The following is a 24870-nucleotide window of genomic DNA, read 5'->3' as shown; positions in this document are numbered from 1 at the left end:
TTTCCCCTCTGAAGCTAAAGCAGTTCCCAAACTGCTCCACCCTGTGGAAGGCCAGGGCTGGCTGGGGCATTAGCCACAACCTTACTCCTGGCCTGATGTAGCTTCCCCACCTCCACAGTGACGCTCGGTGCCTCAGATCACGACCTGAGGAGTAGCTGGCACCAGAAGTCACTTGCCTGGTGACGGGACCCGATGACAGGGAAGGTAGCACATCTGAGAGAGCAACATCTCTGCCTTAACCCCTCTGTCAACATTTTATACAGCAACTTTGCGTTTTTTCTTTTAAACACAGGAATAAAATGGTATTTTTCCAGATTGCAAGGTCACTTGGAAGCATATGGACGCACCGATTCATATTACAAAGACTCTGTGCCAGATTTTCCTGGGATTTACAGTAACAGCAACGGAGCTTTATAAAAACAGTCATAAAAACTTGAACTTAAAAAAAAAAAAAAAAAAGACCAACTTAACTTACCATCCTACCAGATGACTCACAGAGGTGACTCCTATCAGTTACAGCAGCTGTGTACCAGTAGCTTTCTCATATCAGATATTCTGAGCTGATCTCATGCACCGAGAAATGCAGATCGGGCAAATGACTTCGTGGTGCTTATGCAATACCTCCTCTGCTTATTTTTGTCAGTAGCTTTTACAACAGAGGAATGAAAGGTCCTATTGCAAAAAAAAAAAAATCAAACGGAGGAAGTACAATTTGACCTCCCTAACTTCATTAGAAATTTTTTAAAAAATCGTTCTGAAAGCTGACATCATTTTTTCCAAACAGGAGCGCCTCGATGGCCGCCTCTGGCCTCAGCAACTCTCAGGCACCGTTTAAAAGACTGATGGGAAAACGTAACTTCCCGTTAATGTGGGCCGATCTGAGATTACAAAACAGTCCTGTAAATAGTGTTAGTCATCACTGAACTTGGCATCAGAAAAGACTGTTTGCTATGCTAAGGCTTCGTGAAAAGCTAGAAATTATAACTTTTAAAAACACCTATAAATAAAAAAAGATATTAAAGCTGTGATCTGGATTGAGATGGTGCGAATCGCATGCTCTCAATACCTGCTTTATGCCACTCTCATCCCACCTTTTCGTGGTTAGTCTTTCCCTCTGCAGAGGGCCAGAAAGTTATTCATTAGCATTAGCAAGTTGAATACTTGGATGACTATGAATGGGCTTTGCTATTCAGCAGGGAACGGCATCCATTTGACACCAATTCCAAGATCCTCATTTTTGATGCTAAGTTAAATATTACACAATCTAGCAGGGTGCGATGACCTTTCCAAGTCGAGTCAATTAGGAAAAAAACAATAAGACCAGCCTGAAGGCTATAAAATATAGCTTTAAAGGCTGAAAGGAGTTTCGTGTCAGGAAAGCAACGGTAAAAGTGAATTCTTAATTTTATTCTGCAGCTCTGCCACAGGTCAGGGAGAAACTGCTGGGCCCTCTGCAAGCTTTTTCGTTTCCAGCAAACTCCTGATAGAGATCCAGTTCCAGAGTCTCCATTACTGAGGCAGCTCGAGTCCCAGACAGATCTTACCTACTGTTTATGGAGTCGCCAGATATCAAAAAGATGATTTTTATCTGTCAACAGAGTAAATTTGATACAGGGCAACGGAGAGACACAAAGACCCCCATTGTGCCACGTTCACAGAGTGCCTCTCCCGAGTACGCCGTCATTATTTTTTTGGGTAAATGTGTACGGCCTGACCCACCTACAGAGAACCTAAAAGCTCTGCATTTCATTTACCAGCACATTTGCATCAAGCTCTGTGCTCTTTCCAACAACTTTCGTTAAAAATGCAATCAAAGCAGCCCCAGCCGCCACAGCTCTCCTGCTGGGGCTCCAATATTAATGCCACCTGAGAACACAGATTGCAAATTTAGCTGGAAGTGAATCACAGTGCCAATTTACTAGGAAAAAAAAAATTAATCAAGTGTACTGTTTGTCCGTTTCATTTCCATGGAACAGTTGCATAACCACATGTTCGGAGCATGTTTTATTCACCGCTCACCTTCTGGAATGCACTAATACTTTAATACACCACTTTAATAACAGAATGGATAATTCACCAGTTTCTCCGTCATTAAAATAAGCAAGGCCGTTTTAATGGATAGGGTAAATTAAGGGCAGAAAAACTAATCAATTAAAAAACCGCCTTACAACAGCGCTCAGTATAACACCACTGCGAATATCTCAGACCAATTTGCACAGCCATGTGTGAAGAACTTTATTTCCCATGTATTATTTTATGATGAACTGGTGCAAAGAGACATTAACTGAATGGAATAACTACCTGGTAGCCAGCAAGACAAAGGGATTGTACTTAAATTCACCGTTACTATTTAATTTATACCTGCTAATTTAACAGTGAGGTAGCAGAGTAAGCAGGTCAAATGACCTGTGCACCTAAACCTGCCACTGCTGTTGGGAATTTGAGGGAAAACTGACTTAAAGCAGAGTCAAACTGATTTGGTCTCAGTGATGCTTCCAGAGAAACCCATGCTGGAAGGAAAGGCAGCCCAAGGGCTCCTTTGGCCAGGTTGGATCCCAGCCCAGCATGTGGCTTGGGTTACGTTTCTCTCTTATCTAAAGCACCAGGACCTGACCCTGGGGCTGATACATGTTCGCTCACACAACAGCGACACAACGGTGCGCACCCCACTCCTGTGACAAGGACAAGCAGCACGGCCTTTGCATCAGGCAGGCGTGAATCCAGATGAACAGCTTGGGCTGGGTTGCGGTTCCCCATCCTTCATGCACATCTGCAATGTTTATCTGCACAGCTCCCAACTTAAAGCAGTTTAAAAAAAGTCACCATGGGAAACATCATCTCCACTGGCAGAGGCAGTTTTACGCTGTTGTCACCAGGTCACGGCTACAGGGACAGCCAGGTTGGTGGCCACCCATCCGTTTCTCAAGGGTTGTGGCTCAGAAGTGGCAAGCTCCGTACTCGGAGCCAGCAGCGAGTAAAACTGCAGCTCCTGCCCTGCCCGGGTCTGCCCATCTCTCCTCCATGTAGGAGGCCCACGAAGGCTGCATGCCAGTGACCCACCTCCAGCTTACAAACAAGAAGATAGAGTACCATGAGACGCACTAGCTGTGATTTCAACTACCCCCAGCAATTCAGAAAATAAAAACACAGGAGGAAGATGGAAACTGTGAAATCCAGGATCCCCATCTATGAAAACAACGCTGCATTTCTGCTAGAGACAGCCCCAAACCTACACTGCTCCATGAGGATTCCCCTCCTGCAATGCTCCCCATGCCAGTCCTCCTTCCCTCCCAGCGCAGGAGCCTTCCCGTCCCCACCGACGGGTCCAGGTAGACACCGCTAACCCTCTGCAGAGCGGCTTTGCCTCTGCTGAATAAAACAATGCCCAGACCGGTCAAAGTGAGCTTAGCAAATTCAGAAAATTTACTTCTGCAGAGATTAACAAAGGGAGGTTTCGAAATCTGCACTGCTGAGTATGAACTTTCAGCTTTTTCCAGCTTGGCTGGATATAACTGGTTTGGTTTTAAATGTTTCAGTGAATTAATGAGTTAGGTTGTTAATGCAAAACATTCATTCCGCGCAGTGCCAAGGTCCCCAGTTAGAAGATTAATTTTTGTGACCTTTTGCAAACCTCGCCTAGAAACAACAACCAGAAAACCCACCAGGCAGCATCACCGGCCCGGCAGCACATAGCAGCTCCGGTCCCACAGCCTGGGTACGGGGACGACAGGACAGTCACCCTTCTCTGCCCCCAGCCCAGCCGCCTCCTGGATGCCCAACGCTCACGCCGAGGACAAGGCTCCACGTGGACACATAGGATGGCTACGTACTCTACTGTGGGCTCTGGTGTTTGGTGCAGTTCTGCTGAAGAGTAAATGCTCAGTTAAAAAAAATAATTTAAATTTTAAAAAATAAAAATCAACACCAAAATAGAAGTAAAATAACAGTTTTCTCAACACTTTCGGTGCCTGCTAGGCAGGCAGACACACTCCCCAGGTCAGAGACAAAGTTGATGTTTCTGTCTCATATGAAGCCAAGCACAATATTGGCACTTTAAATAATAGCGGTTTGTTTTTAAGCTGAAACTCTGCAGGCCCCGGCTGATAGCATAATATGGGGCGGGGGGAGCGGGACAACACCAAAACCAAAGGAGGAGAAAAAAGTTGACATTTGAGAGTTTCTGTCTGTCCCCTTTAGGCTCTACCTCCAGCCAGCCCAGAAGATGTACCTCTGTCTTTGGGAAGTCCACGGATGACTTCCCAGCTCCCCACTAGTAATTAGCAAGTAAAAGCCAGTGAAGAAAAAAATCCCTGTGGCCAGCAGCCACGAGTGGGTGCTCTCTGCAGCACCCAGACCCAAGAGATGATCCGCCATCCCCTTCCCATCACCATGCACCCGAGAGGGAAATCCCAGCGTGTTTCACTGCAGGTCCCCCCCAGTTTGCTCCGGGCAGTGCTGGGTACCAGCTCAGTAGCCTGGGACCGGGGTGCATTTACCTGGGTGCTGGGGAGGGGAGGAATACAATAGGTCCAGGCAGCAGCGAGCGCAGGCGTACGAGGGGAACAGCCCCACAGCCGCCGCTGTTGCCAGTCATGGCAATACTAGGACTCTTTGGCTGGGCATTAATATTTATTCTGCTTTGGAGTCCATTCCTGAGATGTCAGAGTTTCACCAACTTTATTAATTTATTGCTAAAAGGTGGCCAGTGAGGGTTGGCAGGAGACAGGGAGGCTGGAGACTCCTGCACTCCCCAGACGCAAGTGAAAAGGGGCAAAGGCTTGTTCCCCAGGCAGGGGCTGCCCCACACCAGCTCTCACCTGGGTTTCAGCACCACAGGCTTGGAATCAGAGGCTTTGGTTACAACAAAATTAGATATTAGGAAGAAATTCTTTACTCTGAGGGTGATGAGGCTCTGGAACAGGTTGCCCAGAGAAGCTGTGGCTGCCACATTCCTGGCAGTGTTCAAGGCCAGGCTGGACGGGGCTTTGAGCAACTTGGTCTAGTGGGAAGTGTCCCTGTCCAGGGCAGGGGGTTGGAAGGTTGGAACTAGATAATCCTTAAAGTCCCTCCAACCCAAACTGTTCTATGATTCTATAACAAAAGTGTAACGAAGCATGGAAAGAGGGCATACAGCAGCAACGGGCTTCGGGAACACAGTCCCCTGCCAGGAACAGGGCAGCTACTGCTAATCCACCGCAGGGACACGTTATGTGGATAGACCCACTCTGGCAACTCAGCAAAGACCTCTCCAGGCTACATCCCTGTGCTTCATTATGGACAGACACAGTTAGAGGGAACAGCCCACCTCTCCAACTTCCCGGGTGCACATGGGACCTCTCTTTTAGCTGTGCCAGCCCAGCTCTGTAAGAGAGAAGAAAAGGCAAGATTTGGCAGGGCTGAGCTCCTCTGTTCCCAGTCTGTGGCTGTGCAGCCCAGCTAGCTGGGGTCCAGCCATCCTCTCTGGGTAGCTCTGCAAAGCCTGCAGCTGAAAGGGAAGCCATGGCATGGGACCATCTCCAGCAGCCCAAAAATGCCAGCAGCAGAGCATCACCCTGCCTCCTGGCAAGCAGTGCACATCTCCAGGCCGTGCCCTTGCCTAGGGCTGGCACCTCTAGGTAGCACTGGGAGAGGGTAAATCAGGCTGTCGCTTATCTGCCACCCAGAGCCTGGTCCATAACCCGGATCAAGGGGTGACACACTTAATTCTTTTGGTGTTTAACCCCCTACGGGACTGCAAGTTCCCATGAATGAACAGTTCATGAGATTTTCCCCTCCAGAGCAGATCGCCACTGCACTAACGCTGCAGGCACTCCAAATCCAGGTGCTCTCAACAAGAACAAAGAAAGCAACCAGCAATAAAATAACGGCAGCCTGAGAGAAGCCACGCAGGCAGGAAAAGACTCTTCGCATCTTATTATTTTGCACTGCACAAATGTACAAACACACGCACAAATTTCAGCAGTTTCGAGCTTCAAGCAGCATCACATAGTCAACATTTGTACTAAGGAACAATTTCTCTTTATGTCAACTGGTCAGGGTGCTTTGTAGCTTAAGCCTGGCTTTGAAAACGCGTGTACAGTTTAAAGGCAGTGGAAGCTGATTGACCGAACAATCGTATTCATTCTCCATTACTTGGCAGGCCTAGAGTAGAAAAGCGTCTTTTCCATTTAGGCTGGTTAAACAGAGCTATTCATTAAAATTTCACCCTTCTACAAACTGCTGTACTTCTCCATTTAAAATTTGCCTTTAAGAGAAGACCTCTCTCCTCTGCCCCCCAACACTCCCCATCGCCCTGTTTCAAGCCGTCACCCGTTTACGAGCTGTGTTTTCCGATTGCTCTCGTGCTTCCAAAGCAGCAGCAACTCGCCTTTGCTGTCGTTACCTGGGTAGAGGCTGGCTGGCTGCCTTAACACTCGGGGACTAATGGTAATTATCTCTGCTTTATTTTTTCAGATGAGCACAAACCAAGCGAGATAGAAGGCTGGAATGGGGCGGCTGAAACAGAACGCGATTAGAGTATAAAAATAGGTCACTAGGATAATATAACCTTTAGACTATTGGCAATGTGCCCCCCTTAGAGACAAGCCTGCGTGCTATATTTCAGGAGAATGTCAGGAATAAAAAAAAAAAACCGCAACGCACATCAAAACAAAACCACTGATCATCCCTCGGAGCTTTGCATGCTTCTGTTTGAACATCACTAACATTAATTCACTCACTCCTTTTCCTCTGCCCTCGTCCATTTGATCGAGCACAAAATAAATGTTATGCAATCACGCCATTAACATCTTCCAAAAAAAATAATAATCTCTTTTGGCATAGAGGCTTCATTACAGATTTGCTCCAAGTTACACTACCTTAGCAGGGTTCGCAGTCCCAGCATCCCAGGGACCCACCTCCATAGCATCAATCCTCACATTCTGTCCATGTTGCAAAACATTCCTGGCGTTCCCCCAAAGGAAAAGGTCCAGCAGACAGATAATCATCTCTCGACAGAGCCAGCTCCGAGGTTAACGCTACCAGCAGAGGACACCAGATAGCATTAATGGAGCTTCAAGAAGTCCCTCAGCTCATCAGTATCTGGGTCTCCCATCACCTCGCACTCAGCTGGTGAATACCAGCGGGGTGGTTTTTGCCCGAATGGGACAGTATGAGAACATCAGTCATGTTTTTAAATGCACAGGAGCTCCAATTTCAGCCCCTTGTGCTTTCTCTGGGAGGTTTTCTTTTTGCTTGCATTGTCCAGGATCTGTTTGTGATTGCTGCTCGATCACAGGCACCTCAAACGGCCCCACACAGGCCAGTAATATTCTGCCACACCACGTTCAAACTTGCTATGTGCATTGCGATCCCACGCTTAGAGCTTATTACCAACCATTGTCATTTAGGTAGGGCAAGACCAGCTTTGGCAGATGCAGCCCATTGGAATGCACATGAGAAGGGGTAGATTACACCTAAAATATACTTCTTTGTAGGTTTTATTATCTGAAATTGCTGAACTAGCTCCAAGCCAAAAAAGATATCGGGGAGCCTGGAGTAAAGACTCCCGGTTCCCAAAGCAAAATGAGAACCAGAGGTAGATCTTGGTCTATGCTAAGTTTCTGATAAGGGTACTCAACTCTTTTAAATCAGTGGGAGACGCTCGGCCAAGCTGGTGAGGAGTTGGCACCTGATGGCAACAGAGCATGTGAAGCACAGAAGCCCGCCGTGCTCTCAGCACTGCCCCAGCTGCCCCGTCCCAAGGAGCCACCTTGGGGGAAGCCTCTGAGTTCTGTGGTTCGGAAGCACTTCCACTCACAAACCCACCTCCATGTTTGCACATCCACCCCCATATGGGTCACCCTATTTGGGGGCCATCACCCCAAATTTGGGCACCACAGTTCTAGATGCCAGCACTAAATTTATTGTTAAAAAAAATAATAGCATCAGCTTTTACACCAGCACCGAAATGACCCCGCTGCACAGCCACAAACCCAAAAGCCTCCTAGAAGGTCTCACGGATTTCTCACCGAGCATCCAAGTCCCTTGTGCAACGAAGAAACACTTGCTGAAGACAGGCTGATCACCAGCTACTGAGCGGCCATGTAAGGGACAGACCCGCAGCAATTCCAGGGAAATAAAGAGTGTCCAGAGCTTTAAAATGAGATGTGGGTGGAAACAACTAAACCAAGCTATTAAATAGTACCAGACAGCAAGCGTAGGGCGCCGGAGCTGATCATCTGCAGCACAGACTGAAGAATTAAAGTGCTGCAGCCCCTTCCCAGCTGAGCATTTTTGGATTACTTCATCCACCGTGCCCTTTTGCAATATGCTAGCTTCGAACGCTGCGTTACGTTCTGGCTCAGCATCAGCTCCCATTCCCCCACTTACAGTTGCTATAACCAAAAAGACAACTGCAAAATACTTCAGCTGAAAGCAAGGAAACAGGATTTTGGCAGGTCGGGATGGTGGATTTTTTCTTTTTTTCTCCCCTGTGGATCTTGCTTCAGAGTCGTCCTTTCAGACCTTGAGTGCAGCCGATGGCTTTTGCAGCTTATTGAGTCCGCTGGTTTATGGCAATGTTTTTCTGCTCACTGAACTGGCTCATTCTTTTAGCAGAACAAACTGTTCCACGTTGAGGCAGGAGTTGGCTGTGTTTTAACAAAGGATTTTTCCCTTCTGACAGTGTTTTGCAAAAGACCCAAAAAAAGGAGTTTGGAGCCAAGTTACAAAAGGTCAGGAGAGGCGAGTCAAGCACTGGGTGTAGTTCCTGTATGTCACAGCCAGTCAAGGAAATGGGTGGGGAGAAGAGGAATGGCATTTCGAGCTGCGATAATATGTATAAAGAGATATTAATGAGGAATGGGCTTTTGAATGAGGATGGCAAGTATGCAGGCACTATAATTTTTGCTTTACAAGAGCAGGCTTGTTAGGTAGGCTGAGGTCTTCCCAATCATTTATCCATGTGAAGTATGCATTTGAGAGAGCTCAAGTAGCACTAGTAGCAAGAAAAAGGCAGTTTTATTTGCTTCCCCTCCCCAAGCTGATTTCAAGGAGTTACGTACTCTCATCTCCCGTCAGCGACATGAATATTCAAAAGGCTGTTGCCAAGCAAATGCCAGTCAATCACCAGCACAATGCTGGAGGAAAGAAATACTGGGCTGAGAGACCTGTGTGGGACTGAGACTTTGTCCCCCCACCCCCCCGGCCCTGCTCTAGCATCCCAACCATTTTTAATGTTCCACATTGAGGCAAGGTACTCTGCAGAGGTTTGCTGGCTGCCACGGCTGCTCTGCCTGCTCCTTTCCCTGCCACGCAGCGGGACAACACTGCTAGAGCGGAGCTGCTGCAGGGAGGGTGAGCATCCACTAGCAAGGGGGCTACGGGTGGGGAAGGACCCCAGCACTGTGGTCCCACCAACACAGCCCTCCCTAGGGAGCTGATGACAGATCTTCCCTCTCCTAGACCAGGACGACAGATATTTTTGGCGTTGGATGGACGTGTTCCTGGTGAGGCCCCACTCCCTGTTCAGCAGCAGCAGCTGGTAGAGTCAGGGTCTTTCTGGGCTATGCATGGTGCATGGACAAACCAAGATGGCCAACTCTGGCCTTGCAGATGTTGGGAGGAGGGGAGCCAAGGGGATCTGCAACAGTTGACAGTATGTCATGCCTAATACTCAAGCTTTTCCAGGCCTCGGAGGATCCCTGAATAGAAAGAAACCACCCACTCCTGGAACACAGCCACTTTTGTGGCTGGAAGGGGCAGATGTTCAACCCCATACAACAATGCAACACAACAGTTGAGACTGTAAGTGAAGAATGCTGCATCCACTTAAAACTGAAGAGGGAAATTAGGGACAACGTCTAATTCTAGAACTACCATTCGGTTCCGATGCTTACAGTTCACATACCTACACTGCAACAGTGGCACAGGGTTTTCTTCCATTTCCTTAAATAGACAATACCCTGGCCTAAAGCGTTGAACCACAAGAACTTCAGAAGCATATGGTCAGACTGGCAAGTGTTCAGCTCCTTCAGCTGAAACACCACTTTCCAAAAAAAGTCCAGCTCCTTTTTAGTACCTACATAAATGACAGACTTCCAGAAGTCCGCACTTCTCAATAGGTCCTGCTGGCATACAGGAGGACGGACGATTAAAAGAGCTCAACATCCTAACGGCCAAACCCCTGCTGAGATATGCCCGATGAGACGCCGAGCTTCAGAAGTCCTCCTCATCGCAGCTAACATGAGGTGCTCCACCAAGTTAACAAGAGCAGCAGGCATGGAGAACTACATTGTCCCTACCACCAAACCCTCACCCACTGACCCTCCTTCTCCCTTTCTCTGAAATACTTGCCATTTCTTTTAGGATTGACAGTAAGAGAAAAATGGATTTGGGATTTCATTCGAGATCTCAGTGGGCGAGATCCAGGCGTCCAAATCACACACCTGCCAGCCAAACGCAATCCTTGTCATCTGCTCTCTGGTTTGAAAACTGTATTTGCTCAAAACCATTTGTCAAGCCACAAGCCAAGCAGAGATACAGAACAAAGTTCAAGGGTTATTTGTGATATGAACCGTGCTTGTCAGGATTCTTCTCTTTCTCCAGCTGTTTAGTGACACTTGGAATGGATTGTCCTTACTGGAGAGTCAATTATTTTTTTAGTTGAAAACTCAATGTCCTCTGTAGGTCAGCTGTGAGCTGAAAGCATCCCAGTTATTTACTGCTGGAAGCTAAAGGAATTTCCTTACTCTCAGAAGACGGACATTTAAAGTTAGTTTCAAGTACAGTTGTGATAAACAAATCATGTTCTCCTCCTTTCCCTCTCCTGGTTTTTTGTTCATTTGTTTGTTTTTTAAACCATGCCTTCTGGTATAACCAGCCTTTTCTTTAGCTGCCCTCGGCCACTCCTCATTTTAAAATTCATTCAACAAGGATGCAGGGGGACTACAGACATCTTCTGAGAAAAATCAGCGAAGCCAGATCCCTGCTTTCAGAGCTCTCCCTTTGACACTTGATTCCCTGGGGACCTCATTTGTTGAACACCATTAAAAAGGAAACCCAAACACCAAGTATTTGACTTTTTCCCCGCCTGCCTGTGAAAAGCGGAAGGTTGCGAGTTGGGTTGTTACCTTCCTATGGGGGACGGAGGTTCAGGACTTCAGCTCTCTGCCAGTGGCCAACTGGTGGAGTCTCCCAAGCTCACCAGTCCACTCCACGTAGCCTGCTCAATAGTTGGGCGATGCAAACAGCTTTCAGCAGGCCGATGAGGAAGACAAGAGGTGTTTTAAAATGGTATGATGGCCCAAGTAAAAGGTTTGGGGTTTCAGACTGAGGTCTCCTGCAAGCTTTTATTCAAAATATTGATATACTCGTTAATTTGTGGATGACAAGGCCTTGATGTAAGGACTTTCTTTTAAAAAAATTCAGACATGCTGGGAGAATTGCTTCCTTGCCATGTGTTAGCGAGTCTACCCATGAACTGCCAGCAATTACTAAGCCTCTACTCTGTATTCAAAGCTCTATACAATGGAGTTTATTATTTTTAAGCCTTTTAGACATTAATGTAGTGAACTTAAGAGAGCTATTTGGAAGATTAAGATTCCAACATCACCATATTATTCAATTTAGCTGCAACGCTGAACACTTATTTCTGTAAAGAGTCACAGCTAATGCTACATTTGCAACTGCCAACAGAGACAAATACTTACAGCTTTAAGTCACATTGCAGCATGGTCTTGTAAACCAAATTTAGGAAATAAGAACAAGGAAATTACTATCATTATACAAATACTGCCCAATTACTGCCAAGCCATACTGAACCTATCTTCAGGTCTTGGCCACAGGCTTCAAAAATACACCCCTAGAAATTACAACCCAAGGAAACTCCTGCTTTCTGTGCGTGCAGCCAGGTGTGAAGTTACTAGCACATCTCCAACAGCTGTATATGATTAGTTTTTTAAATATTTAATATGCTCATCCAAGTGCAGCGAGGCTTGCCACCACCTCACTGACACAGCTCATTGCCTGCTCGGACAGTCCCGCACAGGGGAGACGCAGCTCTGGGTTTTGACAGCGATGGATGTGCCAACACCAGGCTCCTGCCACACGTGTCTGGGTCTCGCCTTCTGTGTCCTCAGCCCGTCCCCACCAGCGGGTGCTGGCTCACCTTGAAAGAACGACACCACTCGTTTTTCCAAAGAGCTCTGCGCAGGTCCCTTTGCAGAATTAAGGCCACTGCTGAGCCACATTGCTGCCTCGGCTCCCCACTGTCCTATTTTGGGGCCGTTGCGGGTGCCATAGAAACATGTAACGACTGCAGCTGGGAGGGACCGCTGGAGGACATCTGGGCCAACCCCCCGCTCCTGGCAAAGAGTTTCCACCAATTCTTCACCAGGGAGGCGAAGCTGCCTATCAGTACCCAGCTCCTGTTTCCTATGGCCTTCTGCTGCACGGGTACAGAACAGCTTTCTGGCCACTTGTGTAATTTACAGAGACCGTTGAAAAATATTTCTTTCAAAAATTCTGATAAATTGCTCAAAAAAAAAAGAAAAAAGAAAAAAAATAATAAAGTGCAGACAGGTCCCAAGACTTTTTGTCTCTTCCTGTGACAACGGCAAATAGAGTTTACTAATAGCTGCTTTATTTGCCCAAATCAGACATGCAGACAGGTGACATAAAGGGGAGCAATGGAAGAAAAAAGGGAACGGATTTGTGCCTGCTTTCTATCATTAGGCTGCTTAAAGGAGAGCCGACTGTTGCATTTTGCCCTCCTGAAATCATCCCGCCCTTCGCAAACAATTGTGTGAGTTAGACAAGATCGGGTGCAGGACTAGCAGGATGGGAACAACACCCTTCCAGGGGAATAAGGGAATAACCAAGGAATTAAATGAAATGAGAGGCCACAAAAAAAAAAAAAAAAAAAATCAGTTTGCCTGTTTGAAGGCTCTCATTTCATTACAGCTGATTTAACTTGAAGTCTTTGGAGAAAAGCTGTCTTTCAGGAATCTAAAATTTCCCAGTCCTTCAACAGAATGCAAAAAAGTTCTCCTTGCAAAGTATACCATGGATAACAGAAACATACCTGATTTACACCACCAAAAGCAATTCACAGCCTAATGCTGTAACCACAGAGAAACAGAAATCAAGACTTCCTCCTCCTTTTTCAGAAAGAAATGAAGGGTGGTCTCATTACACCAGTCTAAAACACTCATCATCATCATTAGGGTGAACGGCACAGTATATATTATTAACTCTGCTTAACATAACTAAGAAAACAGCAGGATAAAACTAAATTGCAGGAGGAGTCAGCACAGGGGACCATACTGTAAAAATAACATTTCTGTTGTGTCAGCAGGCAGTCTGCAAATACAGGAACGGGAAGGACCGGCTGGCTCGGGGGCTTGGTAATGGCACGATGGAGCCTTTCATTTCTAGGGCAGAGGTCCTTATCGTAGGCAAGTTAGCAGAACATGGACCTCCAGGCACCTGCTTTCTTCCTTGGGCTGGGAGAGAGCAGACTCGGAAGCATCTCAGTGATACTGTACCAAAATGACAGCGTGTCACGCTAGATAAAGCTGAGGACAGCAGGAATTCCCTCCATACACACCTGCCGACGAAAGATTAAGCAAATAGTTGTCTACAGTGTCAAGGAGCAAGGGGAAGAGGTGTTCACGGTCTGCAGGACTCGTCCCCAGTCAAGTGGGAAGCAGACAAGGTACCTTTGCAGTGAAACCTCACAAGGGTCATGCTCTTAAGATCAGTCACACAAATGCCTGCATACCCGAGTTGCCAGGATCAGGCAGAGCAGCCAAGTGAGGGGGTTCATTAAGTGAACTCTCCTTGGATTAATGCTGTAAAACTGTACGTACCTTCCAGCGACAGCTGGGAAAGTGGTTTGCAGCACTGTCCAAAACACTGAAGAGCTATACTGCCAGTCTTTTTGAGGTTCTTCTAGACCATCTGCTTTCACGTCAAAAGGACTCAGCAATCACTAGGGGCAGAGTGCAAAATTCAGGGCCAGCTGCTCCTATCCGTACCTTTCATCCTCTCCCCCTTTCTAAAATCAGGCACAAGTCTCATCACCACCTGGCAAGTGCTGGTGAGTGGTGAAAAGCTGCTAGTGAGGAAGATACCCTCACCTTTTAGCTTAGACAAGTTGCCATCTCAGGCAAGGTCCCATGGGACTGCAGCTCCCCGCTGGCCAAGCCTTGCTCACAGAAGGATATTCAAGTTACAGCGAGCAGCACACCACTTGCCGTCCCTCAGAGCATTCAGGTGTTCTGAAACCATTCACCAGGAATCATCTGTGTTAGGAAATTCCTGTGAGCCTCCTCCTTGTTGCCTGGCATCTTCTCCTCTTCCCTCCCTTCCTCTGCCAGCAGTATCACAGAAAGGTTTGTGTTGGAAGGGACCTCTAAAGGCCATCTAGTCCAACATCCCTGCCATGAGCAGGGACATCTTCAACTAGGTCAGGTTGCTCAGAGCCCCATCCAACCTGATCTTGAATGTTTCCAGGGATGGGGCATCTACCACCTCTCTGGGCAATGTGGGACAGTGTTTCACCACCCTCTTTGTAAAAAATTTCTTCCTTATAGTCTAAATCTACCCTCTTTTAGTTTATTATTTCCATGGCATTTTAGATTTTCCCCAAGGGACGATTGCTGAGCCTCTCCCCAGAGCATCTCCTTTTAGGATCCTCCAAGAGACAACTCTGAAGGCTCTCAGAAGTCACATGTCAGTGTGAACTTCCATACACCTGCATGCCAGTCTGGAGCTCACCCTCCCCAATGCACAAAGCGGCTTGAATAATTAAAAAACCCACAATGAGCATCAGGCTTGCTGTTCAAGACAGTTTTACTGCAAGAGGGTTCCCAGTGACAGGCAGAGCCCAAGGGAAGAGCTGGCAGACCTACCTGAAGTCTGAGGTTTACAACCTCCTGGTCTCAAAGCAGCCCCAACCCATTATCCTACCCTGGATGGCAGGTGCTGCCAGCTGCCCAGCCTCGCAGCGTCCCACCCGGCATGTCATTAAACAACCATCAAGATACCTTAAAGTGGAAACTGTTTGGGGTTTTGATTTCTTAAAAAGGGCAAAATGGAGATTAAAGCAAAGCTTCTGTCCAAAAGGGATGGATTTTCCCCAACTGCTGGGTCTGCCTCTTCCATAAGTGATAAAAACTTCATACGACAAATATTCACACCAAAGATGAAAGAGCTGGCCCTAATTTACATTCTGCTGCTCAGTTGCTTTGGTGTGCTTCTCAGCAGCCTGCACAAGCCATTGAACCCAACTATATGACCAGGGGGAAATACAGATATCTGTATTTTCATTATTTCTGGAGAGTCAGATATTCCCCAGGAGCATCTTTACCCACCCACAAACAGCATGAGGCCTGATTTTCTGCCACATCTCAAAGATGCTCATTTCCATCTACTCAACCCCAGCATCCCACACCGGCTGGAGCTCAGTTGCTGCCGGAGGTGCCGACACGGGGAGGGGGTCTCAGGGCAGCGGCTCTCCCAGATCCACCCCTGGCCCATAAGGATCTTGCAGAGGGAAGAGGGGCTGCCTTCAGGACAAAGAAGTCTCAGCATCGCTCCTTCTGCAGCTCTGCTGCACCTGAAATGCAGGCAGCTGAAGGCGGCTGCTGCCGGTGCCTGGATGCAGCTGTCATGGGGAGGCTTCCCATGGGCTTATTCCATGGCAATAGCAAGGAGTCTTCACGGCACGACATGGGAGCCAGCAAGCCCCCTGGACCCCTGGTTGCGTGCCTTTCCAACAAGGAGGTTTTAGCATGTTTCAGGGATGCCAAAAAGCCTCTCTTGACATTTAGAAAGTAGTAAAGAGGTGGTCAGCACTGCTAACCCCTATGGGAAAGGAGGAAACTAAAGTGAGGAGAGATGAAACAATCTGCCTGACGTACATCCGCACGCTGCAGCACCAGGTACCAGCATCTTTATTCACAAAGCCATCACCTCTCCCTAGCATCCACACAGGTTTAAAGCAGAAAGGCAGCACAGGAGCAAATGCAGAAGAATACATTAAAGGAAAACTTCATGCTGAAGCCAAAGGAGCATCAGAAAACCACCCTACCCAAACTGGCTATCGATTTAACGCTAAGCGAAAAACTGGAAGTGATATTATGGAGGGCTTCTCCACTCCAGGAGCAATTGCATTTCTAGTGCATATCTGCAGTTCTGCAGGGAGCCCCAGGATCTCACATAGCAAGAGCTCTGGGCACCTATAAACCATTTAAATGGATCATCCTGTTCTGTTTTCCCCAGCAGAACAGAAGAAAGGCCCATGAGATGGTCGTGCTTTCTACTCCATCCAGGTTCTTCACACACTGGTTATAGAAAAGGGTACGGACTGCCTTCCCACTGCCAGAGCTCCTGGCTGGATGGGAAATGTTGTCACCGGCGTGTTACAGAAAGGGAAATGAGGCACAGAGCAATTTTAAATAACTCACCCAAGGTCACAGGAAGCTTATAGCAAAGCAAGTACTTGAACCAGGACTTGTGAGTCCCCAGTCTAGTTATTTATCAGAGATAATCCTTTTAATTGGTCACCTTTAGTCAGAAATCCTCCCAGTTTGCATACAAAAGCACTGCCAAGAGATTATGCTGAATTACATCGGCACAGAGAATTATTACAAGTTTCCCTTCCAGGCCAACACGCTTAAAGGGTTGTTTTGGAAATAAAAGAAAACTTGCAGCGTGTTCGGTGTGCTGGAACAGACAACTCCCCAAGTGCTGCAGACAGATGAACCACCAAAGTGCTTGTAAGGCTCCAGATCAAGCTGGGAGATAAGGAGGTGTTTTTCCTCCCCAGTTAATCGCATTGTTTTGAAGGCCTCCAGTAAGTAAGAGCTTACTGGTTCCTAAGTTTCACCTTGGATTTGCATCTTCATTCATAAATACCTCTGGATAAAACAGAATATTGCAGCCTTAGCACTGAGCCAAACAGCAAAAAGCCTTTCCCTTCGCACGAGGCCTCTCCTTGAACCTGGTATGCCATCAAGCTTCTGTTGCTACAAAAACAACCGAATGGACTTTACCCACGCTTTCACGGACCATGGGCACAGTTCTTTGCCTTCCTAAAGAAAATCTGCCTACAGCATAGGATCACAGAATTGCCGAGGTTGGAAGGGACCTTTCAGATCACCTAGTCCAACCATCAACCTAACTCTGACAAAAACCATCACTAAACCATACCTCTAAGCACTATGTCTACCCGTCTTTTAAATACCTCCAGGGATAGTGCCTCAACCACTTCCCTGGGCAGCCTGTTCCAATGCTTAATAACCTTTCCAGTGTAAAATTTTTTCCAAATATCCAATCTAAACCTCCCCTGGCACAACTTGAGGTGGTTTCCTCCTGTCCTATCGCCTGTTATTTGGGAGAAGGGACTGACCCCCACCTTTCTACACCCTCCTTTCAGGGAGTTGTAGAGAGCGAGAAGGTCTCCCCTCAGCCTCCTTTTCTCCAGGCTGAACACCCCCAGCTCCCTCAACTGCTCCTCACAAGGCTTATTCTCCAGACCCCTGACCAGCTTCGTTGCCCTTCTCTGGACCCGCTCCAGCACCTCAATGTCTTTCTTGTCTCTCAGTAGACCCCAGTCCACTCACAGAAACTAGAAACGGCCTTTGCTAAAGCCTTCCATACCCTCAGGGTACCTTCACCAGGCTGGCTGAAGGCATCTCAGCAGCATCCAGGTTGGCTGCTCCTGCAAGTCTGGAGGGTAGGGACGGCCGCTGTTGGAGCCCCAGCTGTACCACCTCCCCAGACACCCTGATGCCTTCCTGGGGGACAGCTCGCCTTGCTCACAGAGCCCAGGCTGCATCACCGATGCTCATCCCCAGCGCAGGGAGAAGCCCACGCAAACAGGAACAGCAAAACCTTCTGACAGATGCAATTTTTAACACAACAGCCAATCAAACCACATCAGTGGATATCTACAGCACTCAGATAATTTTCAGCTGATGACAAATAGTGAAAGTGTTGGGCAAGAGGTTTGGAAAGGGCCACGCAGGATGGAATTTGCCTTTCACGCAATACAATGCAGGCTGCACAGGAGGGGGGTCAAGTAGTATGAGTCTAGCCAAGAAATTTATGCAGCATTTAAGCATCCAGTGGCCTCATTTTTCTGTGTACAAGCAATTTAAGTTGTCACACTGATCTTGTGTACATGCTTTCAGCAGACAGGTCAATAAGAAATAAGAGTAGGGAGGGAGGGATGATGGGAAGGGGATGCAAGGGCATCAGGAAAAGAGTCTGAGCTGCGAGTTGGGAAAACTTTACAGTTTACAGACTCCAGCACAGCTTCACAGCTCCATGCTCAGGGCTACGGCCACCTGCTTGGGGAACAATTAGCATTATTCAGTGCTGACCCCCAACCATCACCTTCCTAGGGAGCACTAAACTCCATCAGCTCAACAGAAAGAGAAAAGAAAAGGAAAAAAAGAGAAAACTTTGCCTCCACTAAGACTCTGCTACAGAAAAAAAAAAACCTCAAGCACCACCAAATTAAAGGGATAAAGGCCAATTTTCTTTTGCAAAGCCTCCGAGTGTGGAATTCTTTACTTTGTGCTCTGCTGCAGATTTGCAGGTGAACATTTGCTCTAGGAAAAATTTCTTTCTCAGGGTGGGAAAATTAAATATATCTTTTCCTCATCTCTCCTTTAGTGGCACAGCAAAGGCAGCTGTTTGGTGGAATAGCTGATGACAGCCCTGTGAGCACGATAATCCTGCCCCAGCCCATTTTGCTTTAAGGCTACTCACCAGAAGACCTTGCTGTCACTCTGCAACACCTGACCATAAACGCCGGTGAGGAGCGCGGTCAATGCTGTATCTGAGACCAGAGATTTCATGGAGAGCACCCAGTTTTGGAAAGCACCGCACGCTTTTCACACCATGGGTCCTATCTTCACTAACACCACGCCATCTGGCTGGGACAAACCCCTCAGCCCTCTGCAAGAACCAGCTCAGCAGAAGCACCTCCAGCAGGTTATTAGCAACAAGACCAAACTAGCAGCCATGGGCGTCCAGACCCATGGGCCCTAAACACAGGGCTGAAGAGGCGTGACATCAACTATGTCAAAAATTTGCTTGCTTTGAAATCCTACTCCTGCTTATTTATGTTAACAGGAGTACCCAGAGGCCTCAGCCAAGCCAACATCTGCCCTACAAAGCTTGGGCTGGAGAAGTGCATTTGCACATGTAATGGCCACCTCCGTGTAGAGCTCCTGTCCCGTGGCCAGGAACAAGCAGCTCATAATTTTACAGTAGAAATAAATAACAGCAAAGCCCAGGTTTTGAGGAGAGAAGGTGCAGCAGGGATGCAGGCTGTAGCAGAGCTCCTACACAACTGCTGCAAGCCAAGCCGCCAGCCAGACACCACAGACACTGCCGTCCCCAGGGCTTTTCCAGTGCTCCCAGAGCAGAGCTCAGCTCTGCCTCCCAGCACACAAAGCACCCTACTGAAAATGCTGTGCATGGAGCCGGACTGCGCTCTGCAAACCCCTGCAAGGATGCAGAAAAGGTTGTTAACCTAAACAGAGAGGTCTGAGATGGATTCGTAGGAAGGATGAAATCAAGAGGTAAAAATAACATTTCCAACACACCAGTGATATACTGAGCCCTTAATCCAAGGGACTATTTACAGGCCAAGAGCATTCCTTGCCGCTCTTACCTTCATTTGTAAGGTCCGAGTCAACAACGGCTTTGGAGAAGCCTGTTTGAAGGCAACAGCCTGGGGAACAGCCGAGCCTGAGAACTGGGATTTGCAGGAGGGGAAAGGAAGTTAAATAATTGAAGGGAGAACTAAGCACAGCTCACTAGATTTTGTTCCACAATCCAAGTGATGAAAGTTGAAAACTCAAAACATTTCCTCCCTGAATGCATTAAATCCCTGTTTTCCTATTTCAACGTCTTCTACTTGCTTCAGCATCCAGAAATGCACTTCCCAAATGCACTGCTAGGAATAGGGTGTTGTAAACAAAGTTTTACCAAAAAGGAAGGTTAACACACAACATATTTTTCCCATTACTTCAATACATCCTGCAAGCTCTGCAAGCTTGGTAAAGAAAGAGTCTATTTAAAAATCTAGGGTGGGGAAGAATTAGCTCACCAAAACCATAAACAGATTTGCTTTGCGCTTTCAGTCCAAGAGAAAAACAAGACAGACTATGTGCATATTGATGCACACAATAGCACAATCGTTTTAAAAACAAATGAATTGGGAGGGAGAGGACACCAGAGGAGGGTGGGGGGAAAGGAGGAGTGGAGAAAGAAGGGGCCAAGTCCTAGAGCAGAGATCCTGAGTTTGGTTCTTAAAGCTCCCTAAGACGATGTTGGAAAGCCTGCGTGTGCCAGCGCAGGACGGCAAGCACGCAGGGAGGATGACACATGTTGCTACAATGCCACGATCTGTCTCTGGGTGCAAGCCCTTGAGTCATAAACGACATTATTTTCTGCAGATGTAACACAAAGGAATCCTTCCCACTTACCCAGTGACCTTCCACACAAAGCATCCAAATGCATTATTACTATCTTTCAGTGGCAAATACGAAGGGATATAAAATTTAATTCCCTTCTCCCTACTCTCCCTCCCAAGAGGCCCTGACTCTGTTTACCAAGGCAGAGTGAAGCTACAGAAGCTTTACCCTCTTCCTGCTGCCGAGCTTTCCATCTATAATGGTAAAACAACCCAGAGAGCAATAACGTTCGCTACGTTCGCAAGATTACTGCCATAAGGCATTTGAGGACCCACCTAGTATGCAATTAATTGAGGCGGCTTGAAGGAGGACAGCTCTCGGGAGGCTGGGGGTGCAGGCGGACCCCAGCACTTCACGTGCTACAGCAGGGTCCATTAGCTTATTCCTACCAGTTTAACAGGCTGGATTTAGCCTGCAGAACTGGAAGCGTGTCAGGAAAGCTACAGCAAACAGCATCAGTCCAGTTGCTGTACTCCTGACACTGATTATTTAATAAAGTCTAGAAACAAGCAGTCTCCAGGCGTGCCACAATCTGGGTACAAATCACTCTAGGGTTTGAAAATCCCCATTTTCATGGGGACGCTGTCATTTATCACACAGACATGAATTGGGTGAATGAATTCTCCACCAGTCTGCTCACTAATATTTAAACATAGAGCTTTGTTTCTTACAAATAAAATGGCTTTGCTCTGGTATGAGACCCAATTTCTTCTTCAAAAATTTGGAACGGCCTAATGGAAAACCGGAGTTATTTCCAAGCACACTTCTATCCCCAGAAGTCAAGGAGAAAAACACATCGCTCTCCTGACCCCTCATCCACAAGATGGGACAGATGAACATTTATTAAGTTATATGGATTCTTAGGGGCGGGGAAAAAACACATCAGTGGTCTAGCACAAAGATAGAGGAGCACCAGCCAGGAGAAGGGTACAAACGCACAGGACATTTAAACTCTGTCCTCTTAGCAGCAGGACGTCCAAAAGCAAAAAAAGTGCCCCCTTCTCAGGGACACCTGAAAGCATAACCCAAGACCTGTACTGAGCATGGAGCAGAGCAGGGCTCAAAGGTTAATGGAGCAAACCATTGCATGATCGTTTATTTCAGCCATGGTGCTGGAAGAGCCCTCAGAGGGGATCCCACAGTACACTGAAATATGCCCCATTTCTCTACCCAAGCTACACAAGAGAGAAAGGTGCACAGTCCATATTGCACACGGAGCCTAAGGTGGCAGCGGTGACCCACCTGCACGAGGGACCACGTCCTCGGCCTGTCCTTCTCCAGTTCCTCCTCCACGCTCGCGCGCATCTTTAAAGTGCCTGTAGTCCCTTCAGCTGCGCCGGGATTCAGGGCTGGAAGAGAAGATGTCACACAAAAAATTACTGCTGCACCTCCAGAGGGGAAGGCGGCCCTTGGTCAAGTAAAGACTGAGAGTAAAAATAAAACATCGACCAGTTTAAGGTGTCTCTCAGCTCACGCCATCTGCCCTGCTGTGCTCCCACAGTACATCCTCACCGAAGCATCCCAGAACACACATCTTTGATTTTTTTTTCCACCCAATTAGCAAAGACATCATCTATCAGAAGTTAAGCAGCTACGCCGAATTAATCACCAAGCACTCAACCACGCTGCTCTCAACCCAGTAAAAATAAAAACCTCCCAGCTACGATGTGCTGGAGACCAGGAATGCTGCTCCCCAGCTCTCGGCCACTGCTCTGGGTCTCGGTTCGTTAACGGGTCTGGAAACCTCAACTGGCCGAGAACATATTTAGGGAAGCAATCACAGCACCCCGACCGACACCGCCGCAGCCTGCAGCTATATATAACCTGCAGCTCTGCTTGGAGCTATGGGCTTCCTCTCTCCCCTCCATTTTCCTCTGCTGCCGTCCAGTCCTCGTTCCCTCACCCTCGGAGAAGCAGCAGAGCCAGCCCGATGTATTTCATAATTTCTAAACTTAACTGTCTAAAGGGATAACCAGCCAAGTGGATTTCTGGGATTAAGTTCAGACCAGGGGAGAAAACAGCGTACTGAAAAACAAAGAGTCACCCTGGAAAAAGGTGAGCTAGAGCTCGTAACAAGGATGAAAAAAAAAATAAAAATAGGAAAATTATGTTGTGATTCCTGAGTAGAGGAAAATTCAGGCTCATTAGTGGGTGCTGCCGGAGTGCGGCCAGTGACAGGTTCTCCTCCCCCAGCAACATGTCCCAAGCGTCTCTGTGCTTCAGCCAGCGCCTGTGCTCAGGCTCAAGTCCCCTGCCAAAACCCCGCTTCTCGGGTTGGATCCTGCTGACTATTACCCTTTGCCCACAACCAGGGAGTTTCTTTGATTAAAATAAATAAGTAAATAAGCGGCATGGAGAGATATCACCAAATAACTAGCACAGATGCATTACAACTTGGGAAGGCGCTTCCCGACCCCAGCCAAAATCCTGCAGACAAGAAGCATCCACTCTGGCTGTAACCGCACAGACCGAACCCCAGCAGGAGTTAAAAAAGAAAAGAAAAGAAAAGAAAGAAAACAGCAAAGGAATTGGAACAAGTGTCGAAGGACACATAAAGGTTTTCCCTCACTAAGCACTCGGGTCTCTCGAAGCTCCCTGCTGCAGAGCCACACTTGGATAAAGCTTCCCCCAGACCTGCGGGTGCTGTCTGCTGTATGTTATTTGCTATATGTTATTTGCTGTGTATTATCCTCCCAATTTAATTCACAGAAAAGGCAAAGCGAGCACAAAACTGGGAGAAAAATCAGCCGCAAGTCTGGCAAATCACAACAGTTCACAGAACAAGAATAAATGCTTTAAATGCCTGCTAGATGCCACAGCTTTTTCTTTTTTCCTTGCTTTTCTTTTTTCCTCCCCTAAAACTGAAGGGAAGGCTTATTCTGAACCAATTGAGTTTCAACACACTTGGAAAGATCCCAGTGTTGAATGCCAGGACCTTGACATAACAGGTGATAACCTTTTCTATGCCAGAAAAAGTTTAACATATAATAAGAAACAAATATTAGACTGCTGATGGAGTGGGTTTTTATTCCAGCAATTTGTGTAAATGCCCTGTAACGACTTGCACAACACTATCGTCTCCCAAACCAAGCGATAACAGTCCAGCCCCGGCTGCTTATCTGCCATTCCTCCTTCGATAACACTATTGCTCCTCTCCCTTTATTATACGAGCTCGCTCTGCTACAGTAGGTTTAATATTATTCACACGCTCCCTTAGGGATTCAACATATGTCTAAGATTTTAACAAACAAGATTTTGTGATCCTTGAAGTACCTAAATTAAGAAGAGTGACCTTGATCACAGCAGTCTGAGCGGCTTTGTGCTTCCTGAAATTAAAGGTTTAAAAAGAAACCTAAGCTGGAGGCAGAGAAAAATCTGAGTTTCCCAAAACCTTGTTCTGAAATATGGAGCAGAAACCCTGCAAATTTGGCACCATGAGCCACTATTACCCTGGCAGCTCCTCCTTGAATTGCCTGAAATTGCTGCTTCAAGGAAAATAATATAGGAGAGAGCTGGGGCAGGGGTTGGGGTTTCCTCTAAGCAGCACATGCAACCACTTCAGCTGCTTATCACTGAAACTGGAACAGCAGCAAGGACGACCAACGCATGCTTTTTTTCCCCTAACTTCTTTCAGATATTAAAATCCCAGCATCTGATTGCCACGATACACTTGGGCCCTTCTGTCTCCGAGATTTCCACTGTCTGACAGAGCCACTGACCATCATTACCAGACCACCGCCATCCTTTCCAAGCTTTATGGCTTCCTCAGGCTTGTCTGAGCGGCTCAAAACCCGCAAACAGCTCAAGAATGGAGAATATTTTCCCCAAATATTACACTCGAGACAGAATAAAGTTATCCTCATATACCTGGGGGTTTAAAACCGTAATGCCTGAACCAGCTGGGACAGTGGGTTCGTGAACAGGGAGGAACACCAGCCTCCCAGCAGCATCCCTGTGCAGGGACCCACTGAGGGTCTGTACATTTAAAAGTCAAAACCACTGCAAAGCCACAAGAATAGAGTTTATTCTGTTTTCCTTTCACCTGGCAACCCCATCTCAGATTTATTTATTTTTTAACAGCTGTTAGCTCTCTTCTTGCTCTCTTTTGGGTTTGTTTTTCTTTTTTTTTTTATGCGGCTGGAAAGGGAACAAACCTATCCCAGAACAAAGCCTCCTTGCAGAGCAAAGCCAGTTCAACCTGATACTCGCAGAGGGAGACAAAGCAGCCCCAGGTCCGGCTCTCGGCACTCTGCCCTGCCAGAGGTCAGGTTGAGGAAGAGCAAAATGATACGGAAAAAGACAAAAACAATTCCCCTGCCCGCCGGTCCCCAACGGGGATGCTCTGGAGGATGCTTCACCTTTTTTTGCTGTTCTCAGGTCTTTGGCAGAGATG

At 47.3% G+C, this 24870-nt stretch overlaps 1 protein-coding gene across 3 annotated transcripts in view; it reads right to left on the bottom strand.

Annotated features, from left to right (window-relative positions):
- The window catches only part of ZHX3 (zinc fingers and homeoboxes 3), a 50941-nt gene that overhangs the window by 10475 nt on the left and 15596 nt on the right, over nucleotides 1-24870 (bottom strand). For 2 of the 3 annotated variants that reach the window (XM_063350433.1, XM_063350431.1), the window contains exons 2-3: nucleotides 21720-21826; nucleotides 476-672 (exon numbers count right to left, since the gene is read on the bottom strand). The gene's annotated coding sequence lies outside the window, so the exon portion shown is untranslated. The remainder of the gene's footprint in view (nucleotides 1-475; nucleotides 673-21719; nucleotides 21827-24870) is intronic. The other variant, XM_063350432.1, reaches the window with a different exon arrangement.

Source organism: Chroicocephalus ridibundus, chromosome 12, assembly GCF_963924245.1.
Source record: "Chroicocephalus ridibundus chromosome 12, bChrRid1.1, whole genome shotgun sequence".
Lineage (NCBI taxonomy): Eukaryota > Metazoa > Chordata > Aves > Charadriiformes > Laridae > Chroicocephalus > Chroicocephalus ridibundus.
The sequence above is the reverse complement of the archived record's forward strand: the minus strand, read 5'-3'. Positions and strand labels throughout refer to the sequence as shown.